The sequence below is a fragment of the Chanodichthys erythropterus genome, chromosome 8 (genome assembly GCF_024489055.1).
Source record: "Chanodichthys erythropterus isolate Z2021 chromosome 8, ASM2448905v1, whole genome shotgun sequence".
Classification (NCBI taxonomy): Eukaryota; Metazoa; Chordata; class Actinopteri; order Cypriniformes; family Xenocyprididae; genus Chanodichthys; species Chanodichthys erythropterus.
The window spans coordinates 13,926,688-13,953,384 of NC_090228.1; the positions used below are offsets into that span (position 1 = coordinate 13,926,688).

General features: G+C 39.9%; 1 protein-coding gene across 4 annotated transcripts in view; it reads right to left on the reverse strand.

The window, feature by feature from the left end:
- The window catches only part of dcn (decorin), a 44,114-nt gene that overhangs the window by 16,358 nt on the left and 1,059 nt on the right, over nt 1-26,697 (reverse strand). The window contains exon 2 of one of the 4 annotated variants that reach the window (XM_067391893.1): nt 2,526-2,660. The exons of 1 other annotated variant lie outside the window; for it this stretch is intronic. The gene's annotated coding sequence lies outside the window, so the exon portion shown is untranslated. Of the gene's footprint in view, nt 1-2,525; nt 2,862-26,697 lie in introns of those variants that run through there. 2 more of the 4 variants (XM_067391894.1, XM_067391892.1) reach the window with 2 other exon arrangements.

Consider the following 26,697-nt stretch of genomic DNA (forward strand, 5'->3'; position numbering starts at 1 on the left):
TGTGTGTATCAAAAAACAAGACTTAATATATTAAGTAAAGTAAATGTATCTTGATTTAAGAATGTTTAGATATTTTACTGTAAAACATGAAAAAAAAATACTGAGTAAGAAAATTGTTTGCAGTGTATCTTGTATATTGACTAACAGATATATTTGGTTTAAGTTACATTTAGAAAATAGAATGCAGCTCTACTTTTCTTATTTTCTTCTTTGTTCACTCTCTCTTTATCTCTCTCTCTCTCTCTCTCTCTCTCTCACACACACACACACACACACACACACACAGATTCATTGACCTGCTGCTCCTTTCAGCAATGACTCACAGAAAGGTATTTACAGGCTACAGGACATTTGAAACATATGTGCTCCCTTCATTTTAAAACACACATAGACGGTCCAATCTTATCGATGCACCCTAAAAAAGCCACTTATTTATGAAAACATTCATCCACTAAAAGCTCTAAAATACCACTAATTCCCCAAACACTGAGATAATGTTTCAGAAATGTAATTATCTGCTCATTCCAATGAATCATGTATCAGAACAAAAGCACATAAAGACATCATACTAAAAGGATAAAAAAAACGAAATATGTGGACTTATTATTCAGCTCAACAAACTGCACTCCTGGACTACACCAACATACAAGGGCTTTGACCACTCTGCCCTCTGCGGTCAAACTGGTTCCAGACCACTAAACCAAAATCCAAAGCATCTGCCAGAGCACAATTAGACTTTCTCACAGATCAAAACCATGGTTAAACCCATCAAAAAAAAGGGTTTTCTTCAAAAGACCCAACCACGAAAACCACAAAAAGTCATTCGGATGTTGAATAAGCAATTATATACTGAAGGACGGCTGATTATTTCGGCCCATAAGAAAATGAATGAAAAAAAGCTTTGAGTCCATGACCATGACTGTAATGTCCTTGATTTAAGACAACAAATTTAGTCAATCCTACTTCAGTGACTCATTTACATACAAGCACTCTTTCCTCTCACTTCCTCTTTCCATGGCAACTGCCCAGCCATCTGTCATAAGCAACTGCTTTGTCTTTGGTCCAAATCTCCCATTTCTTTTCCTCAAAGGGTTAAAAGGCAAATACAGAGGGGGAAAGCATACACTGTCCAGCATGGCTACCATTTATTGACTCTCTCTTTCTAACATCACATAGTTTGAACCAAATGGAGACCTTTGGCTTCCACAGAATATTTATTGCATGGCCTGAGGATGTTGTCTTTGAAGGGAGGAAGAGAGGGTTTCCTGTCATGATACAAACTGTGTACGTGGGTTCTGTTCACAATTAATGAAAGTTATAAGCCATAAAAAAAAAGAGAAGTAACCTTTTTTCCAAACCTAGCCCCAACCCCTAACCCCAACAAGTTTTTCATTATTACTGTGTAGTTCCATTATATGACACCCACAAATTGATAGTTCAGAGACAGTTACATCTCAAGATTACAAAGTGTCCCAATTTACCCACTTCTAAAAACTTAAATTCCCATAAACCTTCAGCTACCTCTTCCTCTCCCCCTCCGAATGTTTTGAGTTAGTTGGGAATTTTGTGGTGGGATTACCAGGAAGTGCCTTGTCAAACTTGCCTACGATTGGAAGGAAGCTATATCATTAAAAGATTAATGAGACACCGGTCCCACACTCTCACTCTCTCCATCTCTCTTTTTTCTCCTTCTGAGTGCTTTCATCTTTCAGCCAATATGGCTCAAGGCACTTTGGCTTCCATGCCATGGATAAAGAGTTTAGGATGCGACTTCGAGCGAGTGGAGGCAAGCAGACGCAAAGCGAGGCCAGAGGACAAAACTTCTCTCCAGACAGGTCTATCTGAGGAGAGCACTGTTAGAAATCCTCTAGTGTTTTCAGGCCTTACATGAACTCTCTCTAAATGCCAAGTGGTGCACAAAAGGAAGAAAAACTGGGATGGAAAAGTCAGGACTCACTGCTTGAGAATAAGGGCACTCGAAAAGTTAATGGCTTTTTCACAACAGTGAGTTTGTGAGGGATTTCACAGAGCAGGAAAACTTGTCACAATTTGGAAAATATAGAAAATGCCCTGTACTCTCAAACTGAACAGCAAATAAAATCACATCGGCAGTCAATTTGCATGAGCATACACTTTTCTGGCTTGAAATACAGATGATGGTTTTCAAATCAGAATGCAAACATGACCTTAATCCACATGCAAACAAGGTAAAAACATTTAGGGAGCTTTTGTATTCTCTCAGTTGCACTGAATTGTTTAATCTAGAATGAATCAAATTCACTGAAAACTTCACTTCAAAGCTTGAAGCAAACAGTCAAACCAATGCAAAGTCCTCATTTCTGCACCATGCTTTAATGATCTGCAGAAACCACCAAACCGCAGATTCCCGAGGGGTAATACCCACATTTCATCAGTGCAAACCTTCAACCTCTCTTTGAGACGGTCAGTCTGTTCTCCTAATCAAAATCCCTACTTTTCAGCACTCAGAGGAGTTAACAGGAAAGCTTGCGGTGAGTTGATCTTACCTGTACGTACAGGAGCGCGTAGAGCGGCAGACGAAGATCCGCAAATCCAGAGAGGGCTGGAGCCGATGTGCAGCGAGGCAGGCCGAGGGCTGATCACTGTGTGGACGCCTGCAGCCAAGATCAGGCAGGTGTGCTCTGTCACGGGGGGAGGGGATGGAGAGAAGGACAGAGAGAGGGAGAGAGAGAGGACGAGTGAAGGGAGGGAGGGAAGAAAAGGAGAGAGGGAGGGGTTAATTTCTTCGTCCCTTCAAATGAGACAATTGGAGAAGAACTTCCCCCGGTCTGGAGCGGTCCAAAAGCAGTTGGAACAAGAAAAACGAGGGGGAAAAAAGTTGGGAGACGAGAGGCTGGGACTATACAGGCATTGGCATACTCCCATACTGTGTCATCTGGTAAAGATAGGGAATTCTGGATACAACAAAAGCGTCTCCCTCCCTCCCTCCCTCCCTCCCTCCCTCCCTCCCTCCGTCTCGCGTACTCTTTCGGTGGACTTCATGCTGCTTTTTTGCGTGGTGGAAACATTCCCCTCCTTTCCACCCACCATACTTTTGTTTCTTTTGAAACAAGAAACTTTTTCGGTGACCCGTAACCTCAACCGCACACACACGTAAAGCAATTCCAAATCCGTATTAGGCTTGTTTATTTGTACTGAGTAACAGGCATGGAAGAGCACTGAATGTGCAAATGGAGGTACCCAGAATGGAGAAGGAGGAGTTGGCTTGAGTTCAGCTAGTTACTGAAATCAAGACCCAGTTTTTCTTCTCTCTGTATCTTTCTTTATTTCGGTTATTCTACACTTGCCTGACTTTCTCTCTTTTTTCTTTTCGAAATTGAAAGACTGCTGAATTGGTACGATTCAATCCTCCTAAATCAGATTGGGCTTTTGTGGCACATTTTCAGGAGACGGGAAAGATAAGCTGTACATTTGGAAAGAGATTAGTATTTCAGTCTCAAGCCTTGTTCACACTGACAGCGATTTTATCACACCACATTACTGGCTATTTGAAAAGCTTTTGAGTATCTGATCACAAATGAGATTTCTAGTAAAAATAACGCCATTAAATTTTGACAATGAAGGAATATATTATACAAAGTGCATCAGTTTATATTACTTCATATCATGATTAATGAATTATTTATTATTAACGAACAATTATCAATGCAAAAAATTAAACTCAGAATGACAAGAATTTAGTTTACCGAATATAATAAATACATTAAAACTAATTCATATTCATAGGTATTCACATGCAAATTGCAAATTTTGGTATGTTTATATATATATACGCTGAACATGTGCGCATACAATATGGATGTACTGACAGCATGTAAAACATAAAATTATTTGCATAATGCACATCTTTATGAATGTAAAAATCTTCCATTGAACTATATATATTTTTTATAAATATATTTTTGAGACCCTAACTGCACCCCTACCACAATCCTAATCACTTCTCAAATTTATTTTAGAATTTAAAATAATAATAAAAATAAAATAATAAAATATTATACAACCCAAATTCCAGAAATGTTGGGACGTTTTTTTAAATTTGAATAAAATGAAAACTAAAAGACTTTCAAATCACATGAGCCAATATTTTATTCACAATAGAACATAGATAACATAAATGTTTAAACGGAGAAATATTACACTAAATGAGCTCATTTCAAATTTGATGCCTGCTACAGGTCTCAAGTTGGCACGGGGCAACAAATGGCTGAAAAACCAAGAAAAATTCAGCTGGGAGAACATCTAGCAACTAATTAAGTTAATTGATATCAGGTCTGTAAAATGATTAGCTATAAAAGGGATGTCTTAGAGAGGCAGAGTCTCTCGGAAGTAAAGATGGGCAGAGCTGTAAAAGAGTGCGTAAAAAGATTGTGGATGCTTTAAAAACAATGTTCCTCAATGTCAAATTGCAAAGTCTTTGCAAATCACATCATCTACAGTGCATAACATCAAAAGATTCAGAAAAACTGGAGAAATCTCTATGCGTAAAGGACAAGGCTGAAGACCTTTATTGGATGCCTGTGGTCTTCGGGCCCTCAGATGACACTGTATCACTCATCGGCATGATTGTGTCAATGACATTACTAAATGGGCCCAGGAATACTTCCAGAAACCACTGTCGGTAAACACAATCCGCCGTGCCATCTGCAGATGCCAACTAAAGCTCTATCATGCAAAAAGGAAGCCATATGTGAACATGGACCAGAAGCATCATCATGTCCTGTGGGCCAAGGCTCATTTAAAATGGACTGTTCATTTCAAAGTGGAAAAGTGTTCTATGGTCAGACGAGACCAAATTTGACATTCTTGTTGGAAATCATGGACGCTGTGTCCCCCAGGCTAAAGAAGAGGGAGACCTTGTGTATTTTAGCAGGACAATGCAAAACCACATGCTGCAGCTATTACAACAGTATGGCTTCACTGTAGAAGAGTCCGGGTGCAGAATTGGCCTGCCTACAGTCCAGATATTTCACCTATAGAGAAAAATACATCAAAAACGACCACAAACTCTTCAGCAGCTGGAAACCTATATCAAGGAAAGAATGGGACCAAATTCCAACAAAAAAACTCCGTAAACTCATAATCTTGATGCACAGACGTCTTCAAACTGTTTTGAAAAGAAGAGGAGATGGTACACCACGGTAAACATGCTCCCTTTCCAACTATTTTTGAGACCTGTAACAGGCATCAAATTTGAAATGAGCTCATTTTGTGCATAAAATTGTAAAATTTCTCAGTTTAAACATTTGTTATGTTATCTATGTTCTATTGTGAATAAAATATTGGCTCATGTGATTTGAAAGTCTTTTAGTTTTCATTTTATTCAAATTTAAAACAACATTTCCGGAATTTTGAATAAAATAGAATAGAATGAAACCGTTATTCAAAGGCATTAAAATGTGATTTAACATATTTAATTAATCTCACTGATTAAATATACAGATGAATTCAATATTGTATTAACTTAAAAGGGATTGTAAACATTTCTACATCTGTACATTTTAGACGGTGTCAGTATGTTAATAATGTATATGTTTATGCAAATATACAAAAAAATGTTTGTGTGCTAGAACTACAATTTACATATGAATATGTATAATTACTAATGAGATCACGGTAATAAGTCATATATACAATGAAATCGGTCACAGTAACAAATCCAAGGATTTGGATCATGTGCGCTCCACTGTTTTTATTGGAAGTATCATCTGACTTAGAATTGTTTCAAGTTACTGAAAATGTGTTGCCAATGGTCGCTGTTGCTCATGTAATAATAGTTTTTTTCACTCATTATGTATAGAATGGTTGGTCGGATATCACTGAATCATCAAGACCCCTAAATAAGTTTAGACCAGACACTTTCAGACTTTATTAGTGCAAAAAAGAGTGCGATGGTTTCACAATTAAGCACAGGTGGAGCCCTGAAGACACAGTGTGCTCATTTAGCGGAAAGCTGGAGAGTGTGATGTGGCGTCAGATCCGTGGCGGATGCAGATGATGACCTGTTCATCATCCCTTCCGGCCATCTGCCTTGGGCTGAGCTCAGAGTTCGCGTATCTGGCCAGTAAACCTGAGGCCAAATGTCCACATAAAACTCAGACACTTTTGTGTGACCCACACCCTCCTATTTACCCGCTTCACATTCTGTCCTTCTTGCTCTTTTCCTCTCCCTTGCTGTAACCCGCTCACCGCACATGAATCTGGATTTAATATAGTCTGGATTTTCTTTTCTTTTACCTTCAGTATTGTTCTCGGTTTTTGAGAGACATGTCACGCAACTTGATCATACTGCATTTGTTTAAGCAAAGTGACACATGAATTTGCGTCAAAAGTTTGACGTCTTTGACGTTGACACCACAAGATATTACTTTTTTTTTTCTTTCTTTTTCCAACTTTTTTGGGTCATGACTCAGTTGAAAACCGATGCTCTTAAAGATGCTAAATATATTCACTGACGGGAGGTTGCTGCTGGCAAATGAATGTATGACTATGAATATTTTTGCCCCTCTGCAAATCTGAATTCTCTTCCTATGCAGCCCATTCCATAATGAACCAATGGGATCAAAGCAGGTTACAGCTGTTGCTTGAGTTTCTCTTTGACACCACCAGCGCTCCCTAAAGGATAGTTGACACAAGGGTCCCTGCTGGTGTCAATGGTTGTTTGGCTGCATGTCTGCGTACATACGCAACCTATAAACCCTAATGTGGAAACTATTACACTAAAAGTCCAAAGGAAGAGAGGAAGTTATTAGCTATGCAGGGCTTTAAAACCAAAGAGGAAAAAGCACAAATATATGTGTGTATATATACACTGCCTCTGTCTGGACAATTTTTTTTTTTTTTTAAATTGCTGTTTTGATTTAAATGGGCAAATACTTAATGGGTTAGTTCACCCAATAATGAAATTTCTGTCATTATGTACTCACCTTCATGTCGTTCAAAACCTGTAAGACCTCCGTTCATCTTCGGAACACAAATTAAGATATTTTTCATAAAATCCAAGGGTTTCTGAAGGTTTTTGAGGAAAACATTTTCTCCATCATATAGTGGTATTCACCGGGATACAACTGTTACGGGTGGCTGGTAGAGAGATGAGGCAGATACGGATTTCCACGATAATAGAGACTTTACTTCAAACAATGGCAATGAACAACAGACAGACACCTTAACAAAACAGTGAACGGACCAGGAGTGCAGGGAGTGAGTGCATTATATAGGGAGTGCTGACAATAGAGTCCAGGTGCAGGTGATGAGTGACGATGAGGAGCTGACGAGGGAAGTGAGTGCAGGTGAGGAGAACAGGAGGATTCTGGGAAATGGAGTCCAGGGAAACAAGGGATCTGTAACAGTACCTCCCCCTCCCGGTAGGCGCGTCCTCGCGCCGTAGATGTAACAACCGGGAGGGGGGCGGGCGCCCTGGAGACCTCAAACCGGAGCAGGGGAAGGAGTAAACTGGAGTGGAGGTCTCCAGGGCAGGTCCAAAAACCATGGCGGGTCAGGAGCCGTGGGCAGCCATGGGGGGTCAGGAGCCGTGGGCAGCCATGGCGGGTCAGGGGTTGAAGGCAGCCATGGCGGGTCAGGAGCCGTGGGCAGCCATGGCGGGTCAGGTGCAGCGGGCAGCCATGGCGGGTCAGGTGCAGCGGGCAGCCATGGCGGGTCAGGAGCCGAAGCCTTCGAGGCGTTGAGCCCAGGCGTCGCTGAAGGACTGGCGGGTGATGGCGGAACCGAAGGCTCCGCCGACCGAAGCGCAGCCGGGGCTCCAGAAGGCCGCAGTGAAAGCAGAAGGACAGCCAACAAAACGAACACCGGGGGGAGTGAGGAGGCCAACTGAATCCGAGGGACGGAGTGACGGAGCGGAGACGGAGGAGTGAAGTCCAGAGGGGAGGGCAGGCTGATGAATGACCAAGGTGTGAGTGGAGGCAGGATGGAGACTGGTGAAGCTGGAGGACTGATGGGCAACGGTGGAGCAGAGGGAGGTTGGAGCCGGGGTGAAGGTAATCGCCCAGAGGTCCGAGGTGGAGATCTGGGCGAGGGGGCTTGAGGTGGAGGTGCAGTATAGACATGACTTGGAGGAGGCGGGAGAGGGAGGCAGGGAGGGAAAACAGTCCTTGGGCTGGAGAGTTCAATCACAGAGACCATACTAGGAGCGGCAGGCTCGGCGGCGGCGGCTGGAGCGGCAGGCTCGGCGGCGGCGGCTGGAGCGGCAGGCGCGGCGGCGGCGGCTGGAGCTGAGGGCTCGGCGGCGGCGGCTGGAGCTGAGGGCTCGTAGGCGGCGGCTGGAGCGGAGGGCTCGTCGGCGTCGGAGACTGGAGAACTTGCTCGGCGGCGGAGACTGGAGAACTTTGCTCGGCGGCGGAGACTGGAGAACTTTGCTCGGCGGCGGAGACTGGAGAACTTTGCTCGGCGGCGGAGACTGGAGAACTTTGCTCGGCGGCGGAGACTGGAGAACTTTGCTCGGCGGCGGAGACTGGAGAACTTTGCTCGGCGGCGGAGACTGGAGAACTTTGCTCGGCGGCGGAGACTGGGAGAACTTTGCTCGGCGGCGGAGACTGGAGAACTTTGCTCGGCGGCGGAGACTGGAGAACTTTGCTCGGCGGCGGAGACTGGAGAACTTTGCTCGGCGGCGGAGACTGGAGAACTTTGCTCGGCGGCGGAGACTGGAGAACTTTGCTCGGGCGGCGGAGACTGGAGAACTTTGCTCGGCGGCGGAGACTGGAGAACTTTGCTCGGCGGCGGAGACTGGAGAACTTTGCTCGGCGGCGGAGACTGGAGAACTTTGCTCGGCGGCGGAGACTGGAGAACTTTGCTCGGCGGCGGAGACTGGAGAACTTGGCTCGGCGGCGGAGACTGGAGAACTTGGCTCGGCGGCGGAGACTGGAGAACTTGGCTCGGCGGCGGAGACTGGAGAACTTGGCTCGGAGGCGGAGACTGGAGAACTTTGCTCGGCGGCGGAGACTGGAGAACTTTGCTCGGCGGCGGAGACTGGAGAACTTTGCTCGGCGGCGGAGACTGGAGAACTTGGCTCGGAGGCGGAGACTGGAGAACTTTGCTCGGCGGCGGAGACTGGAGAACTTTGCTCGGCGGCGGAGACTGGAGAACTTTGCTCGGCGGCGGAGACTGGAGAACTTGGCTCGGAGGAGACTGGAGAACTTGGCTCGGAGGAGACTGGAGAACTTGGCTCGGAGGAGACTGGAGAACTTGGCTCGGAGGAGACTGGAGAACTTGGCTCGGAGGAGACTGGGGTTGAGGGCCATTTCATCCCCTCAAATACAATTAAAATCCCCACAGGCACTGGAGCTGGCTCTGTGGGGACTGGAGCTGGCTCTGGAGATACTGGAGCTGGCTCTGGAGATACTGGAGCGGGCTCTGGAGATACTGGAGCGGGCTCTGGAGATACTGGAGCGGGCTCTGGAGATACTGGAGCGGGCTCTGGAGATACTGGAGCGGGCTCTGGAGATACTGGAGCGGGCTCTGGAGATACTGGAGCGGGCTCTGGAGACACTGGAGCGGGCTCTGGAGATACTGGAGCGAGCTCTGGAGATACTGGAGCGGGCTCTGGAGATACTGGAGCGGGCTCTGGAGATACTGGAGCGGGCTCTGGAGATACTGGAGCCGGCTCTGGAGATACTGGAGCGGGCTCTGGAGATACTGGAGCGGGCTCTGGAGACATTGGGGCCGCTTTCTTCCTCCTCCTCCGCTTACTGGGCCCAGTAGCGGAATATGGGTCCAGCCTGGGGCAGGCAGGGAGTTCGCTGGAGCGGTATGCGGAGGAAGCCGGAGGTTTACTGACTGGCTCCGGTTAACCGTGCTTCTGGATGGACCGGACGACAACACTGATCCTGAACCTCTTTCACTAAGAATTTGGAGCCATTCAACCACAAAATTAAATTGATAGTTTCGCTTAAGGAGAAACAAAAAACAGGTTCATCAAAACGGATAGTGTCGTCATCCAATCCATCCAAAAACAGGGAGATCAACTGAGCGTCGGGCCAGTTAGACAAGTAAGCAAGCTCAACGAACTCCTCCACATACCTCTCCAGCGAACGTCCTACCTGCAGGAGCCCGATAATGCGTTCGCTGGCTGTTAGGGTGAGAGGCGATGGAGGAGCTGGATCCAGGGAGCTGGGGAAAGTCTCCATTTTTTTTTTCGTGGAAAATCCGGTCGGTAGAGGTCCGTTCTTCTGTTACGGGTGGCTGGTAGAGAGATGAGGCAGATACGGATTTCCACGATAATAGAGACTTTACTTCAAACAATGGCAATGAACAACAGACAGACACCTTAACAAAACAGTGAACGGACCAGGAGTGCAGGGAGTGAGTGCATTATATAGGGAGTGCTGACAATAGAGTCCAGGTGCAGGTGATGAGTGACGATGAGGAGCTGACGAGGGAAGTGAGTGCAGGTGAGGAGAACAGGAGGATTCTGGGAAATGGAGTCCAGGGAAACAAGGGATCTGTAACAACAACAGGTTGAAGGTCCATTCAATACAGCTGCCATTCTATACAAATGCCCTTTACAAAAAAAGGTAAAACAACTATGTCAGGCGATTATGAAGTTGGAGGAGAAAATGAGATTTTTCTGCCTACGTTACGAATCTTTACAACGTGATTACATAAAGCGCGTAGCAGAGCTAGAGCAAGGCGATAATTTGCAGTTAATTTTTTTTTTTTTTTTTAAAGAAAATGACCAATCTTTTTGCTGGATAAGACCCTTATTCTTAGTCTGGGATCAGGTGGAGCCCTTTGAAGCTGCATTTTGGACCTTCAAAATGTTGAAGTTCATTATATGGAAAAAAAATCCTAGAATGTTTTCCTTAAAAACCTTTATTTCTTTTCGACTGAAGAAAGACATGAACATCTTGGATGACACTGGGGAAAGTAGATTATCAGGAAATTTTAATTCTGAAGTGAACTAATCCTGCAACGCCGACTCAGTATTGGCCGACGCTGTACACATGAGCAAGACGATGTATGCGTATGATGCTGACGCAGGAGCCGGCCAATAATGAGTCGGCGTTCTGGCGTAGAACCTGGAAGCGCTGCACTGTTTACACTACGTCAACAGCATAGGAGACTGACAGGGAAGAGAAGAAATTGTTGAATAAAGTCATTGTTTTTGTGCACAAAAAGTATTTTCGGCACTTCATAACATTAAGGTTGTCTTTACTACCTTTCTGGGCCTTGAAAGGTGCAATGACGTTGCTGCCTATGTGTGGTTCAGAAACCCTCGGATTTCATCAAAAAATATCTTAATTTGTATTCCGAAGATGAACAAAGGTCTTACGGGTTTGAAACGACATAAGGGTGAGTACTTAATGTCAGAAATTTTATAAACTAACCCTTTAAGAGTCTATGACTAGATCATTATTGCAGTGAGTACTACGTTTCAAGCTTGTTAAATGTTTGGCAACAGTTCTTTTAACACTAAATGATGGAGTGTGTTTCTTTTCATTTCTTAAACAACCATGTAGGAAGACATATCATGGCCATATTTCAGGATGACAAAGACAAAAATTGATGCATCTCTTAATGGACATAAATGTTGTGATGTTATTTCCATCAAGAGGTACATCAATTTTTGGTCAAGATCTTGTATTGACAATGCAAGAGGTGAGCACTCTGTAAAGTCTACTCCAGCACAACCCAAACAGTTTCAATGAATAATTAAACGAAAGTCTAATCCTGGCTTTATCTAAGCCCCGTCTGTGAAACCAGTAGTTTAAAATAGTTTTAGATGTCATGTCACACTGCAAGACATGCAATCTTTCCAAAGAATATTTCATGTCAGCAACCCATAAATTGGACATGTGAAAACCATGAACAAACATTAAAAAGTCCTGTAGGCATCCTGACCTGACAAAGGCTTTGAATCATTGTTATAAAAGTAAGCTGTGTGAGATCCCATGCCATTCAGTGGTTAGTTGCACAATGCAAAGTGGAATCGGGACCGATGACTCAACTTTTGCAAGCAATCTGGATTTAATCTCAGAACTGGTTCAAGAGTGGCAAGATTGAAGCAGCTCTGTCTGCCTTATGCTTGGCATAGATACCGATCTGCAGACCAGACGAGAAACGTGATGTATGCATCTGAAAAGGGAGGTCAGAGTCTGTTAGAATCATCAGAACCTGCAAGCAGAGGGCTGACCAAACCACGATGGAGCAGCGAGGAGAAACCTGAACCTTTTCTGCTTCTGGAAATGCTGAACAGCTGGGACAAGATGAGGAGCAAGAGAAAAAAGAAAAACAACAAAAAAACAAAAGAACCTACAATAGACTAAGTGAGGTGAATGATATTTACAAGGATGTTAAACTACAATAAAAATAGTGCAAAGATTATTTACAAGTGTCCACAGTGAGTCTTGCGCAAAGTATGTTGTGAAGCATGTGTGTGTGGCCATTTCTGTTCCGGCACGCCCAGCAATTTCCCAGCAGTGTTAGTCATTGACACACCACACACAGTCCAATAATTTATTAAACCACTATAGTAAAATAAACCAATGTCATTAGTTAAAAGCACTCAATGGAAAGTCTTGGTTTGGGGTTCAATTGCACTAATGAGAAATAAATTAATTCTTCTGTTGTTTTTACTAATTTTCTAATGTTAAAGTTAAACCCTGTTTCTCCGCATCATGTATGTTATATTGTTAGAAATATTCATCTTCATTCGACTGAATGATTTTCTAAAAATGTCACTACTGCATCAAGAACTTATTGTAACCGAAACATTGTAAGAGTGATCTATGAACGCAACGAACTTCATTCCACACTTTGAGTGACTCAAAACTATAAAATAGTACTAAGTATAATATAATAAATAATATTTCTTATGTTAGCCACCTTTTGTCGTAATTCATTAGAATACGCAGTTTATTTAATTAGATTTGATTCATTAGAAAAGGTAAAAAATGTAATTCATGTTCATTTTAATATTTATATGTATAGTTCACCCAAAAATGAAAATTACCCCATGATTTACTCACCCTCAAGCCATCCTAAGTGTATATGACTATCTTCTTTCAGACGAATATAATTGGAGTTATATTAAAGGTGCCATTGAATGTTTTTTTTTACAAGATGTAAGGTGTCCCCTGAATGTGTCTGTGAAGTTTCAGCTCAAAATACCCCATAGATTTTTTTTTTTATTAATTTTTTTAACTGCCTATTTTGGGGCATAATTAGAAATGAGCCGATTCAGGCTGCGGCCCCTTTAATTGTTCACGCTCTGCCCACTCCTGAGCTCTCGACTCTATCATTGCATAAACAAAGTTCACACAGCTAATATAACCCTCAAAATGGATCTTTACAAAGTGTTCGTCATGCATGCTGCATGCATACATCGGATTATGTGAGTATTGTATTTATTTGGATGTTTACATTTGATTCTGAATGAGTTTGATGGTGCTCCGTGGCTAATGGCTAATGCTACACTGTTGGAGAGATTTATAAAGAATGAAGTTGTGTTTATGAATTATACAGACTGCAAGTGTTTAATAATGAAAATAGCGATGGCTCTTGTCTCCATGAATACAGTAATAAACGATGGTAACTTTAACCACATTTAACAGTACATTAGCAACATGCTAACGAAACTGAAATTTAGAAAGACAGTTTACAAATATCACTAAAAATATCATGTAATCATGAATCATGTCAGTTATTATTGTTCCATCTGCCATTTTTCGCTATTGTTCTTGCTTGCTTACCTAGTCTGATGATTCAGCTGTGCGCATCCAGACGTTAATAATGGCTGCCCTTGTCTAACGCCTTGAACATGAGCTGGCATATGCAAATATTGGGGTCATACATATTAATGATCTTGACTGTTGCGTCACAGTCGGTGTTATGTTGAGATTCGCCTGTTCTTCGGAGGTCTTTTAAACAAATGAGATTTATATAAGAAGGAGGAAACAATGGAGTTTGAGACTCACTGTATGTCATTTCCATGTACTGAACTCTTGTTATTTAACTATGCCAAGGTAAATTCAATTTTTAATTCTAGGGCACCTTTAAATAATGTCCTGGCTCTTCCAAGCTTTATAATGGTAATAAATAGAGGATGAGGCCAAAAAAGTGTAACCATCCTTCATAAAAGATATTCACACAGCTCCGTGAGGTTAATAAAGGCCTTCTTGAGCAAAGTGATGTGTTTGTGTAAGAAAAATATCAGTTGCTAACAAGCATTGTTCAAAACCGAAACCACATTTTCAAAACTCTTCACACAGTCAGCGAAACAGAAGTCAATGTAGTACCAAACTGTGAACCATTTTTCATTGCTTTCAAAAAAAATGCATTCAGTGACCACACTTTTCAAAATTCAGGAACTCTTTTCCAAAATACTATGTATTTTCAGCACATTTTTCTAATGCTAACTGCATTCAAAATGATTAAAAACACATTCAAAACAGAATGATGGCAAATTCCAAGCATTTATGCAGTAATTATTTTAAAATATTCTCAATTTTATAGCCAAAATTAAAAAAAAAAATCATTACAAGCTAATTGCAATTTTAGCTGAAATTCCACCCACTCCAATGCAAGAGAGAGAGAGCAGACTATAATCATCACTGTAATTTACTATAATGAACAACTACACATATTGTTACAGTAATGTGTAGAATGTATTTTATTTATTCTTTTTTTATTATCATTCACCTTTTGGTTATAATTTTCAAGTACTATATTCATATAAAAAAAAAAGGAACACATTCGTGTTACAAATGCTTTCAATAAAGTGAAATTGTGATACAGTATTCTATATGAAGAACTGATTTATGTGGGAAATCACTGAAACTTTAAAAAAAGAAAAGTTCATCAATTATGTGATGCTTCCTGTTGTTAGTATTTTTTAGGTCAGTGTGCTGTGAATGAAATGTGTTTTTCTCTGAATGAGAATTGTTGCCAGTGTTATGTTGGTCTGAGTGAGTTTTGTAGGTGAGATTAACTGTTTGGCCAACATTCATGCTGGCAAAGCAGACTGTGTGAAGAGTTTTGAAAATGTGGTTTCGGTATTGAACAATGCTTGTTAGCAACTGAAAAAAAACTGTAAAACTTTAAAAACTAAATTAACTAGCTTCGGCAGACAGCCGTATGCACGTCGACTTATGCCAAAAGAGTCACCCCTGACGCGATGTAGGAGGAACGTAAGCTTTGACGCCTCTCGTTCTTCAAACAAATAGGGCTGGGCAACAAACTCAAGCTCCTCTTCTCTTATGTCGAAATCCTCCAACATTTTTCTTTAAAAATTCATGTTTTAGACTTCTAATTCATGACCGGTGTTTTGTTTTGCTCTATCCTCTGTGCTTCCGTGTTTATCAATGCATCATATGTGTCAGGTCACAGTTCAGTCTTTCGCTGCAAATCTATGCATACAGCTGTCTGGTGGAAGCTAGTTATTTTAGTTTTTAAAGTTTTCAATATGGATATTTTTCTTACACAAACACATCACATGCTTCAGAAGGCCTTTATTAAAGGTGCTCTAAGTGATCCTGGGTGGAATAACTTCCTGTTGACGCTCGAAGTGTTGTCAAACAAAATAGAGGCTAGCTAGACCCTCCCTCCTCCTCCTCCTCCTCCCCCTCCCCTCCGTGTTTCTTGAAACAGTCATGAACGCGCATTTAAAATCATTCTTGTCAGTTATTGGCTGGAGCATGTTTATTATGTTTCGTGGTCCAGGCTGCACCAGTTTGTTTTTATTGCCGTTTTCAGAGCTTGTGGCGACTAAAGAGACCGCGTTTTTTTACAGTGTGTTCAGGGGACAGGCAGCTAGCGGATAGTGAGGAGATGTTTGCTGTATGTGACGAAAAATGTTTTGGCGTGACATCACTTAGAGCACCTTTAAACCCCCGGAGCCATGTGAATAACTTTTATGATGGATGGATGCACTTTTTGGGCTTCAAAATCTCATCCTCCATTTACTGCCATTATAACGCTTGGAACATTATTTAATATAACTTTGATCGTATTTGTCTAGAAGAAAGAAAGAAGAAAGTCATATACACCTAGGAGGATGGTGTTGAGAGTGACTAAATCATGGGTTAATTGTCATTTTTGAGTGAACTAATCTTTTGATATATACATTTTTATTCTTTAATTATAAATAAAATATTATAAATATAATTTATAAATATATTTGTGACTTTCAGGCTTTCACTGATTTATATGATTTTTAAAAAAAACATCTGGTTTTGTGAAACTGATGAAGGCCATCATTAAAAGCTCCTCTAATCTAATCCCTGCATCACCAACCACAATCACCAAAGAACCACACAGACCATCTGAAATCAAGGCCTTAAGACAAAACACAGCTGTGGAAGTATGGGCGGTATGGTCCTCTTACCTCCTGTCTACACACTTTCTTTTAGATCTGTGCTGTTATTGTTTGTATGATTACATCCTTGCCTATATGTATAGCAGAAACATTTAGCAAGCATTCTACATTTATTAGCAAGACTTCCCAATTTCAGTACAACTGGATTTTACAACCCAGTTGTGTGTTCCAGGATGTGTGTAATCTCTGGCATCTTTGTAAGTGTATATTGTTTTACTGAAATTCAAGAGGGTCAAGATGTGACAGATGACAGACCGCCTTGCTATTAACTCAATAACCAATTCAACAAACCACTAAACTTTATCCTCAGTTATTAAACTACAAATTCATGTAATTAATTACTTAAAATTTGGTATGTTGGTGGTCGAGTCAGACTGTTTTTGCGTCAAGTGGGCTGATCCAGAGTCAGATTCTCTGGTTCAGTCTGGTTTTGATTTATAGCTTCCATCAGACACCAAACAGCTTTTACTGCTGTCAACTCAGTCTTAAGAACCCAACAGAGCCATAAAATCAGAGTCAAACCAGCCAAAACCCAGCAGAACCACACACAAACCTGTTTATAAATCCAACAGTCCCTAAATAAAGGAACCCAGAGACCTGAATCCTGAAGACACTCCCCATCTAAGAAAACCTTGTAAAAGTGAGACCATACAATAACATAATACCCCTTTACAAAGTAAAAACAAATAAAATCAGATTTTTTTTAAAAAACTGTAATGATGTGAGACTTTGCTTTTATTGCAATTCACCACAATGCCATTTAATTTTTAAACTGGAGAGTTACTGATCAGAGGAAATATTTTTGAACGTACATATTGTTTTGCTAGTCTTTCTACATGAATAATAAATAATAATTAATAAATGTATTAATTAGTTGAAATATTAATTTAAAATAGCGGAAATGGTCTATTGTTGGATTGGAGTATAGATTTAAACAGCCTGAATTATTCACATTTATTTAAAAAAAAAATTTTTAAATAGATTTGATCAGGTAATGTTGTATTCAATTATAAAAGATATGTGATGTGTCAGAAGTAGGCTGGATTCTAAGGCCCAAAAGCTGAAGAAAAATGCTGGAGGAAATTTTCCTACATGGGTTGATTGTCGTCTAAATGTTTTAAGTGTGTGAGAAAATCAAATGAGCCAAAATAATAAGCTCAAATATGTTATCTGAGAAACACAGACTCATAATTGTGAGTTTTCATTTGAGTGCATTTGTGAGAGAAAGCTCTATGGAAAAATCCTGACAGACAGCAAAAAATGTGATGTCTTTACCAGTCTCGTCAAGCTTGCAAGCGTAGTTTGGAATGTCTTCAGTAGTTTGTGTGTGTGTATGTGTGTGTATGTGTATGTGTGTGTGTGTGTGTGTGTATGTATATATGTGTGTGTGGTCCTGATTAACCCTATGTTATGGGGTCAAATTGCCCCCACAAGGATGGCAATACAAGAAATCCTTGTCCTTGTGGGAACATTTTTTGTCCCCATGAGGAAAACAGCTTATAAATCATACTAAGTGATGTTTTTTGAAAATATAAAAATGCAGAAAGTTTTCTGCCATGGGTAGGTTTAGGGGTAGGGTTAGTGTCTATGGAATTTCCCCATAAAACATGGAAACCCAACATATATCTGTAAAAAAGATATATATTATATTATATGAAAAAGGGTTAGTTCACCCAAAAATGAAAATTATGTCATTAATGACTCGCCCTCATGTCGTTCCAAACCCGTAAGACCTCCGTTCATCTTCGGAACACAGTTTAAGATATTTTAGATTTAGTCCAAGAGCTTTCTGTCCCTCCATTGAAAATGTATGTACGGTAAACTGTCCATGTCCAGAAAGGTAATAAAAACATCATCAAAGTAGTCCATGTGACATCAGTGGGTTAGTACCAAAAATAACAAAAACTACGACTTTATTCAGCATTGTATTCTCTTCTAGAATCCTTTCCATTGAATTGATTCCACTGAATTGATTCCATTGAATTGATTCCATTGAATCCTTTCGGCTGTCGGCGCTGGTAAAGCACTTTTACGTCGCCGTGGTTGTTTTTGGCGATTAAGACATCCGCGACATGCACACTTATGCACCATTTTAAAAAACATAGCAATACCAAAATACTAACAATGTAGAATAGCTTGAATACAGCGTGCGTCTCCCTCAGACTGTAAACGAAGCTCTGGCGCACTAAATAACACATCAGCAACGTCTTACATCAGCAGTGTCACTGCAGAGTCGTGAACCACACTCCGGAGCAGAAGGGGGCGGTAATGCAGTAATAAGCTGGATGCCAATCGCCATAAAACAGGAAAGAAGAAGAAGAAGAAGAAGCGGAGTTGTGGGCTGCGTCCGAAAACCTAGGTAGCTGTCTTGCTGCCTCGCTATCTTATAAGAGAATGACTTGTACGGCAGCGTTTGTCCATGAAGGGACCTCACGAAACTGATTTCGGACAGACTTCTGAGGCAGCGTAACAGTTTAATGATCTACAGCAATATAGCACAAGCTTTGGTGAGAACTAAAATATTTAATGACTACAGTAGTAATTTCTTGATAGAAATGATATCAAAATTGAAATATGTTGATCAAAATCGTACATTTGTACAAAAACTGAGCAGCAAACACAACTTTCGGACGCCATCTTTATTTTTCTAGCTCAACTGTCACAGAATGGAAAGCACAGGATTGTGGGATATCAAAGGCAGCTAAGGACACATCTATGCTTCCTTCAAAAATCGATCAGATGAAGGTATTTCATGAGAGAGGAAGTGAAGCTAGCATTGGATTCGGACATGCCTTGATGCCTTACTACCTTGAAATGTGTCCTCGTAAGGCAGCATTTTCCAGTTTTCGGACGCAGCCGTGAACACGAAGTGAAAACAGACCCGGAAGAGGAGACAATGCTGAATAAAGTCGTAGTTTTTGTTATTTTTGGACCACAATGTATTTTCAATGCTTCAAAATGTTGCGGATGTCCTAATCGCCAAAAACAACCACGGCGACGTAAAAGTGCATTACCAACGCCGACAGATGAAAGGATTCAATGGAATCGGTTCAATGGAATCAATTCAATGGAATCAATTCAATGGAAAGGATTCCGGAAGAGAATACAATGCTGAATAAAGTCGTAGTTTTTGTTATTTTTGGACCAAAATGTATTTTTCTTTCCCACTGATGTCACATGGACTACTTTGATGATGTTTTTATTACCTTTCTGGACATGGACAGTATGCCGTACAAACATTTTCAATGGAGGGACAGAAAGCTCTCAGACTAAATCTAAAATATCTTAAACTGTGTTCCGAAGATTAACGGAGGTCTGACGGGTTTGGAACCACATGAGGGTGAGTCATTAATGACTTTTTGGCTGAACTAACCCTTTAATATATTACACAGTGTTGCTTCTCAATTACATTTATCTTGTTTTAAGGACAAAATCAAGACTAAGTACTCATTTGAAGAAAAAAAAATCAGGTAACAATATAGTGACAATTCTTTTCCACTGTTTTAATTGATCAGCACCAGCAAACGCATTCATATTTTGGATCAGTAAAATACAGTAAAAACAAGCAAGCCTCTTCTCCTCTGCAGCTGAAAGATGGAAGTTTTTAAGAAACCCAAGAGATCCAAAAGTCTGCAGCGCATCACCGAAAAAATGTCAGTGATAACAACATAAACAGATGCTTCCACCCTGAACGCACACAAATGACACAGAAACACCCCCACACCCCAAACAACATCCAATATACACATTCTCTAGCCTACAATACTATGCACACACACCCTGACAAGAAAATGTATTAGGCAATACCAGAGGAATGTACAAATTCAGGGGAGATTTGGAGTCTGGCTGGTCAGGAAAGGGCCAGTGGAGGGGAAAAAGATTAAGAGTCCGCACACCGAAAAAGAGAAGAAGGCATGATACTCCTCCTGGCTTGATGCAAAGTTAATCATTTTATTAGTAAGCACAAGTAAATAATTTCTTCATGTGATGTAACTATGTTTCTCCAAATGCTGTGTTTTAAAGTGATTGCTTGTCTCGTTATTGCTTTTTCTCTTTGCGTCAGCCGAGAATGAACGTTCCCATCAGCTTATTGTTGCCAGACCTCTGCAATCCTGTTGATTTTATCGAGGCCTTGGCTCAGCTCTCCTGTCTAAAGTTTGAATAAACGGTCGAAACACCCTACTCTGTCCCAGACATCTTGAACTATTATTCTTTTGGGGTTTTTTTTTTTTTTATCCTTCCCTGGTCTTTCAAAGACATGCCTTATCACACGACAACACACCGCTTTGAAGCTCAGAGAATATAAACTAGCAGTTTCGCTAAGCAAATATGTTACAATGAAAGGCAACAAATAACACCAATATCTAACTTGTACAAAAAAAAGAACACATTTCAACAAGATTACGGGAGTATTTCTCCACCCACCCACCGTGACGGCTGCCATGCTTCTAAGTGCATCGTTAGCCAGCCGAATGACTGACGGGGATCTTGGCTGAATAGAAGGTCAGCCATCTTTCTTCAACTCTGTTCTGAATGGAGCTTTCAGCCTTTCTCTGTGACAGTCACCCAGAATGCCTGGTAACACTGACTGCCAGACGAAACACTTCCTTTGTATATGTCAGGCCTCGGCGCCTGGCCATCACTGCGCCTGTTTTTATCTTGTTGTGTGCAATTTGAGAGAATATAAAGAGACAGTTTCTTATTTTTTCTCCATTATGGGTGCCAGTTTCTGTACATTTGTCTATTGTTTTGCTCCAAAATCTAGTGAGCTACCTATGGAAGGAACATTTTTAGGCATCAAAAAAAAAAAAGCATCTTGGCTTCATAGATTTTTAGACAAATTCAAAGCATCACATGTGCTCTTTGTGGACGAGGTCATTCTATAATGCACTATAATGAAAAGTAAATACAAAATGACATGTTGATTATAATTATATACATTTCATTTACACTGAATGCCATAGTTTAAATAAAACATTACTTAACCCAACAATTGTGTGCGCTAAGTATTTTTTGGGGTTATTAAGAGTTTCCTTGTTAGCTTAGCAAAATGCTATTGACAAGCTTTACTCAACTCAATTCCACGCCAAAGACTATAGAATAACACAAGACGAGTCACTCGTATTGGTTTGAATGGGAGAAAGTGCAATGTGCATTGAAAGAAATTTGTGGGATACTAATTAAAGATAACGTCACATACCTTGGGATAATGGTGTGTAAAGATTTGAACCAAAGAAGCCAGTTAAATTTTGAGCCTATTATTGAGAAAATTAAAAACAGATTTAATATGTGGCTCACGAGAGATCGGTCCCTAAATGGATGTGTTCTGCTTTCAAAAGCAGAAGGAATTTCGAGGTCTGTTTATACACTGCCCTCCAAAAGTTTGGAAACACCCCTGGCAAAATGTGGTTTTGGACGATATCAGCATAAATCCTTATCATTTTTTGGTGCAAATACATTACAGTAACTTGACATTATCATTGAAGACCAGCAGTAATAATTTTCATTTTGATTACATAATAATGGAAATATATACATGTCAAAGTCAGACATGCCCCTCTGCCAGCTGTGATGCCTGGGTACTGGTTTAAACTTGGCCCAGGTTTGTAAAAGATTTTTGGGTCAGCACACCTTAATAGCGTCAACAATTGATTGCCAATTAAGTTTAGAATACAATGAACCAATTAAAACCCAGTTTAGGTCAGAATGCTGCTAATGGTGGATATTTTGATGAATCGAAAATTTTCTATGTATAAACTGTTTATGTAATAAAATCTGTTTTCGTAGTTTGTGTTGTCCCTTATCAGTGCAAAATTATCACAAATTAAAAAGGATTCATGCCAATATTGTCCAAAACCCCACTTTTCTAGGGCATTTCCAAACTTTTGGAGGGCAGTGTATATCGATGTCAGTGTCACGGCACACACGAAGACAAACAGGGTAGGTCCAATTGCAGGTATTTATTGGGGAAATCCAGAAACGTAATCCATAAGCCAGTCAATAGTCAAAAATCCAGGGAGACAGTCCAAACAAAACAATGACAGGAACAAAACACAAAGCAAACCAAAACAGAGACTCGGAAACATGAATGAAGACACCATGACCAGAGCAGAAACAAACCAGGTATAAATAGACAAACACTAATGATGAAACACAAAACAGCTGAGTGCAATGAGTGGGATAATGAGTCCAGGAGTGAGTATGGGAAATGTAGTCCAAGGGGTGAAAACAAGAGTCCGGAATGGAGTGCCCTCTAGTGGCTGACTAGGGCACTCTCACTAGTGATCATGACAGTCAGCAGATGTTCCAAACAATGTTGTCAGGGAATTAGATAAGATTCTTTATGATTTTATTTGGTGGAAGAAAATACACTATTTACGGAAAAATATTCTAAATAATAATAGAGTTTTTTACGGAAGAGGATTAGGGCCAGGCAATAATAAAAAATAAAAAAACATCTTGAGATTAAAGTTGTTCAATTTCGAGAAAAAAGTCAAAATAAAATGTTGAAAATAAAGTCATTAAATTACGAGAAAAAAGTCGTTAAATTACGAGAACAAATTCATTAAATTATGAGAAAAATGTTACATTTTGAGAAAAAAGTCAAGATAAAATGTTGAGAATAAACTCGTTAAATTATGAGTTTATTCTCAACACTTTATCTCAACTTTTTTCTTGAAATTTAACAAGTTTTTCTCATAATTTAACAAATTTGTTCTTGTAATTTAACAACTTTTTTCTCGTAATTTAATGACTTTATTCTCAACATTTTATCTCGACCTTTTTCTCGAAATTTAACGAGTTTTTTCTTGAAATTTAACAACTTTAATCTCGAGATGGTTTTAATTTTTTATTATTGCTTGGCCCTAATCCTCTTCCGTAGGCTTTGGTGGCCTTGAAGTTTTAAATTTTACATATCTTAATAATGTGTTTAAGATAAAATGGATAATCAAATTTATTAAAAATAAAGTTAGTTTATGGAATGTTTTCCCCAATTATATATTTAACTTTTTGGGTGGCATTAATTTTCTTTTGAAATTTAATTTTTCAGTTGAAAAAAACCCAGTTCAACTGGAAAACTTTCATAAGCATGCACTGCTGGCTTGGCAATTAATCTATAAACAACTTTTCACCGCATTGATACTTTATATGGAATAACAAAGATATCTTGTCCAAAAAAATCAAACATGGAACGACAATGGAATTTTTACTGTTAGTCAGTTGCGTAATGAACAAGGTTTACTTTCAACATATTCTGAATTTCTCAACAAATTTATGATTCCTGTGAGGCCAAAAGAACATGCTATTATCTTTGATGCAATCCCTGGCAGAGTTGTATCACTATTACAAAATCCTGGATTCTATCCTATAAACGTTGATCGTCAAACCAGTTTTTGTAGTCATACAATATTTATTGGGGATATTAATATTGTAATAGATAAATGCAGTAACAAATATATAAGAAATGTTTTTAAAACAAACTATTTGCCTTGTTCAACAGTGTTTTGGTCTACTAAATATGAAAATATTAATTGGAAAAGAGTTGGGTCAATAACAAATACGTTTTTTATTAATAATAAAATTAAAGAAGTATCCTATAAAATTTTACACAGAATTTCCCGTCAAGGAGTTGCTTGAACGTTTCCATTTGAATATTGAAAACTTGTGTGAATTTTGTGGCAATGCCAAAGAATCTGTGAATACAAGAGTATTATATATATAAAAATACATATATTATATATATTATATAAAAATACAGTTTTTTGTCATGATTCGAGTGTTCAGAAACAAACTTTATGAGACAGTTGTTGTTAGATTTCATTGGTGATTTCAAATATGAAATTTAATCGAAAGCTTGGCAAACAGTTTTGGAGAATTTGATGTTTCCCATTCAAAGATATAAGAGCCACACTTGAAAGTCCAAGAGGCGTTTCGAAGATGGCCACCGAGTGAAATGACTTGTCCTAAAGGGACCCTGTTCCACGCCATGTTTTCCAACAGCTTTTTATGCTTATTAGAGTTTGCTTGTTAGCTTAGCAACATGCGAAACCATATCGAAATCAACTGCGAACCACATTAATCCCAAAGCATTATTTGTGCAATTGTAATTGCAGTGTAAATACTTATAAATGCTGCTTTAGATGCAGCTTCATGGTTTCATTTGACTGGTCAAGTCAAGTCACCTTTATTTATATAGCGCTTTTTACAATATAGACTGTGTCAAAGCAGCTTTACATTGATAACTGGTACATTATTTTATTCTTAAAGAATAGTGTCAATGCAGGCAGATCAAAGCACTGTTGAATATCAAATGTCAAGTGTCCCCAACTAAGCAAGCCAAAGGCGACAGCACTAATAGCCTATCATGTCTTATTATTTTAAATGAATTTATTGGTTAAATGTAAGAATTTTGACATAAAAAATGACATCCAAGAAAAAAATTTCCATATCATTGTAAACAATGCCCCTGGAAATCAATTTTGTGTCATTCTCTTAGCCTCTTTACGTTTAGCGCTTCCAGGTACTACATGACTCAATATTGGCAGATGCTGTTCACATTAGCAACACAACGCCTGCTTGTGATGTCGATGCAGGAGCCGGCCAATAATGAGTCGGCATTCTGACGTAGAACCTGGAAGCGCTGGACGTAAACAGCGTAAGAGAATGACACAGAAGACGTTATTTTTAATTCGCTTTTGCGTACAACAGTATTATCATCGCTTCATAAGATTAAGGTTGAACCAATGCAGTCACGTCGACTATTTTAACAATGTCTTTAGCGCCTTTCTGTACCTTAACAGTGGTAGTTAAATTGCTCTAGGATTTCATCAAAAATATCTTAATTTGTGTTCTTAAGTTGAATGAAGGTCTTACAAGTGTGGAACGACATGAGGATGAGTAATTAATGACAGAATTTTCATTTTTGGGTGAACTAACCCTTTAAATGGAATGGAAAGAAAGGAAAAAGTTAATTTCTGTCACATCTGTAAACTAACCACCGCACAGAATATGAAAAGCTTTGGGAGTCAGCTGTCAACGACAGGCCTAAATTAGTGAAGGTAACAAGGTAATTATCTTGATCTACAAAATCCCAGAAAATAGAAAGAAATAATTTTTTGTCACACCTTTACATTACCGTCACACAAATTTGTCTTCTGGGATGAATGAAAACCTGATGTCACTGTGAATCCTCTCACATGCCCAGTGGGGCTGGTTTCCCACCATCCTCCAGTGAATATAATAGCAGCTCAGTCTGTTTCTTTTGGACGTACGTGTGTTTGCACTACAGTTCGCATATATTCTCAGCTGAATGCTTCACATTTTCATAACTAAGATCAAGTGCCTGTGGCTTGCTTTCTGCTGCCACTAAAGAGTTTTGTATAATGAGTTACCCATACTCACACTGAGTGTGTGTGAGAGAGAGTCTGAGAAACAGAGATGAATCCTAACTGTAATAAAACTAGATTTTCACATTTTTTTAAAGTGGTTTTCACCATGCAAAACTGCGAGTGGTTGCCAGGACGTTGCTATTCAGTTGCTAAGATTGGTCTAGGGGTTGGTTTGAATCCCTAAATCAAAGTATTATCAAAAGTAACCTTACACCATGTCTACACCAGATGCAAAAGCTTTAGCTGTCTACACTGGATGAGACAAAGTGGCCATTGCAAATCAACTTGGTGAAGTAGCATGAGCACTTGAAGTATGTCCGCCAAAAGAATGGGGCATCAACTTACTGTCTGGAATTTGTTGTGTCGCGCCGCATCCAGAGTAGACACAATGTTATTGAGTGCTAATAGAGTGCCTCAGGGATGAAGCATTTTTGTAGGCAAAACACGGAAGCGAGTTAGCATTTTAGGACGTCCGGTTCTAACGCTGTAAAATCCATGGGTTTTTGCTAAATCGCCTGAAATAAGGTCTGTGGTTAACAAAGCCTCTAAATACTTTCACGTTTTGATCTATGACATAAAACACTCCAGTTATAACCCGCTGGTGATTTTTTAAAATCGAAGTGAAGTCTTAAAATCGGCGGTTGCTAACAAATTGCTAAAAGGGACTACTTGCTTTGGCGGGGACTTTAGACGTCATTATTAAAAACGGGACATTTGGACAGCATTTCTCGTGAAAAAGTGGATAAGTATTCATAACAGCGCAGATCATAATCAGTGAGCATGTTTTTAAATAGAGTTGTTTTTTAAATACAGTTTGAGGAAGCTTGGTGGTGACGACGTTGATCGGCGACCATGGTGTGCTGTAGTCCGTTTATAGCCTACTGTTAGCCTTTTATACCTGACGACTTTATTTCGGCTTCAAAATCTATAAATGTTTTGTTA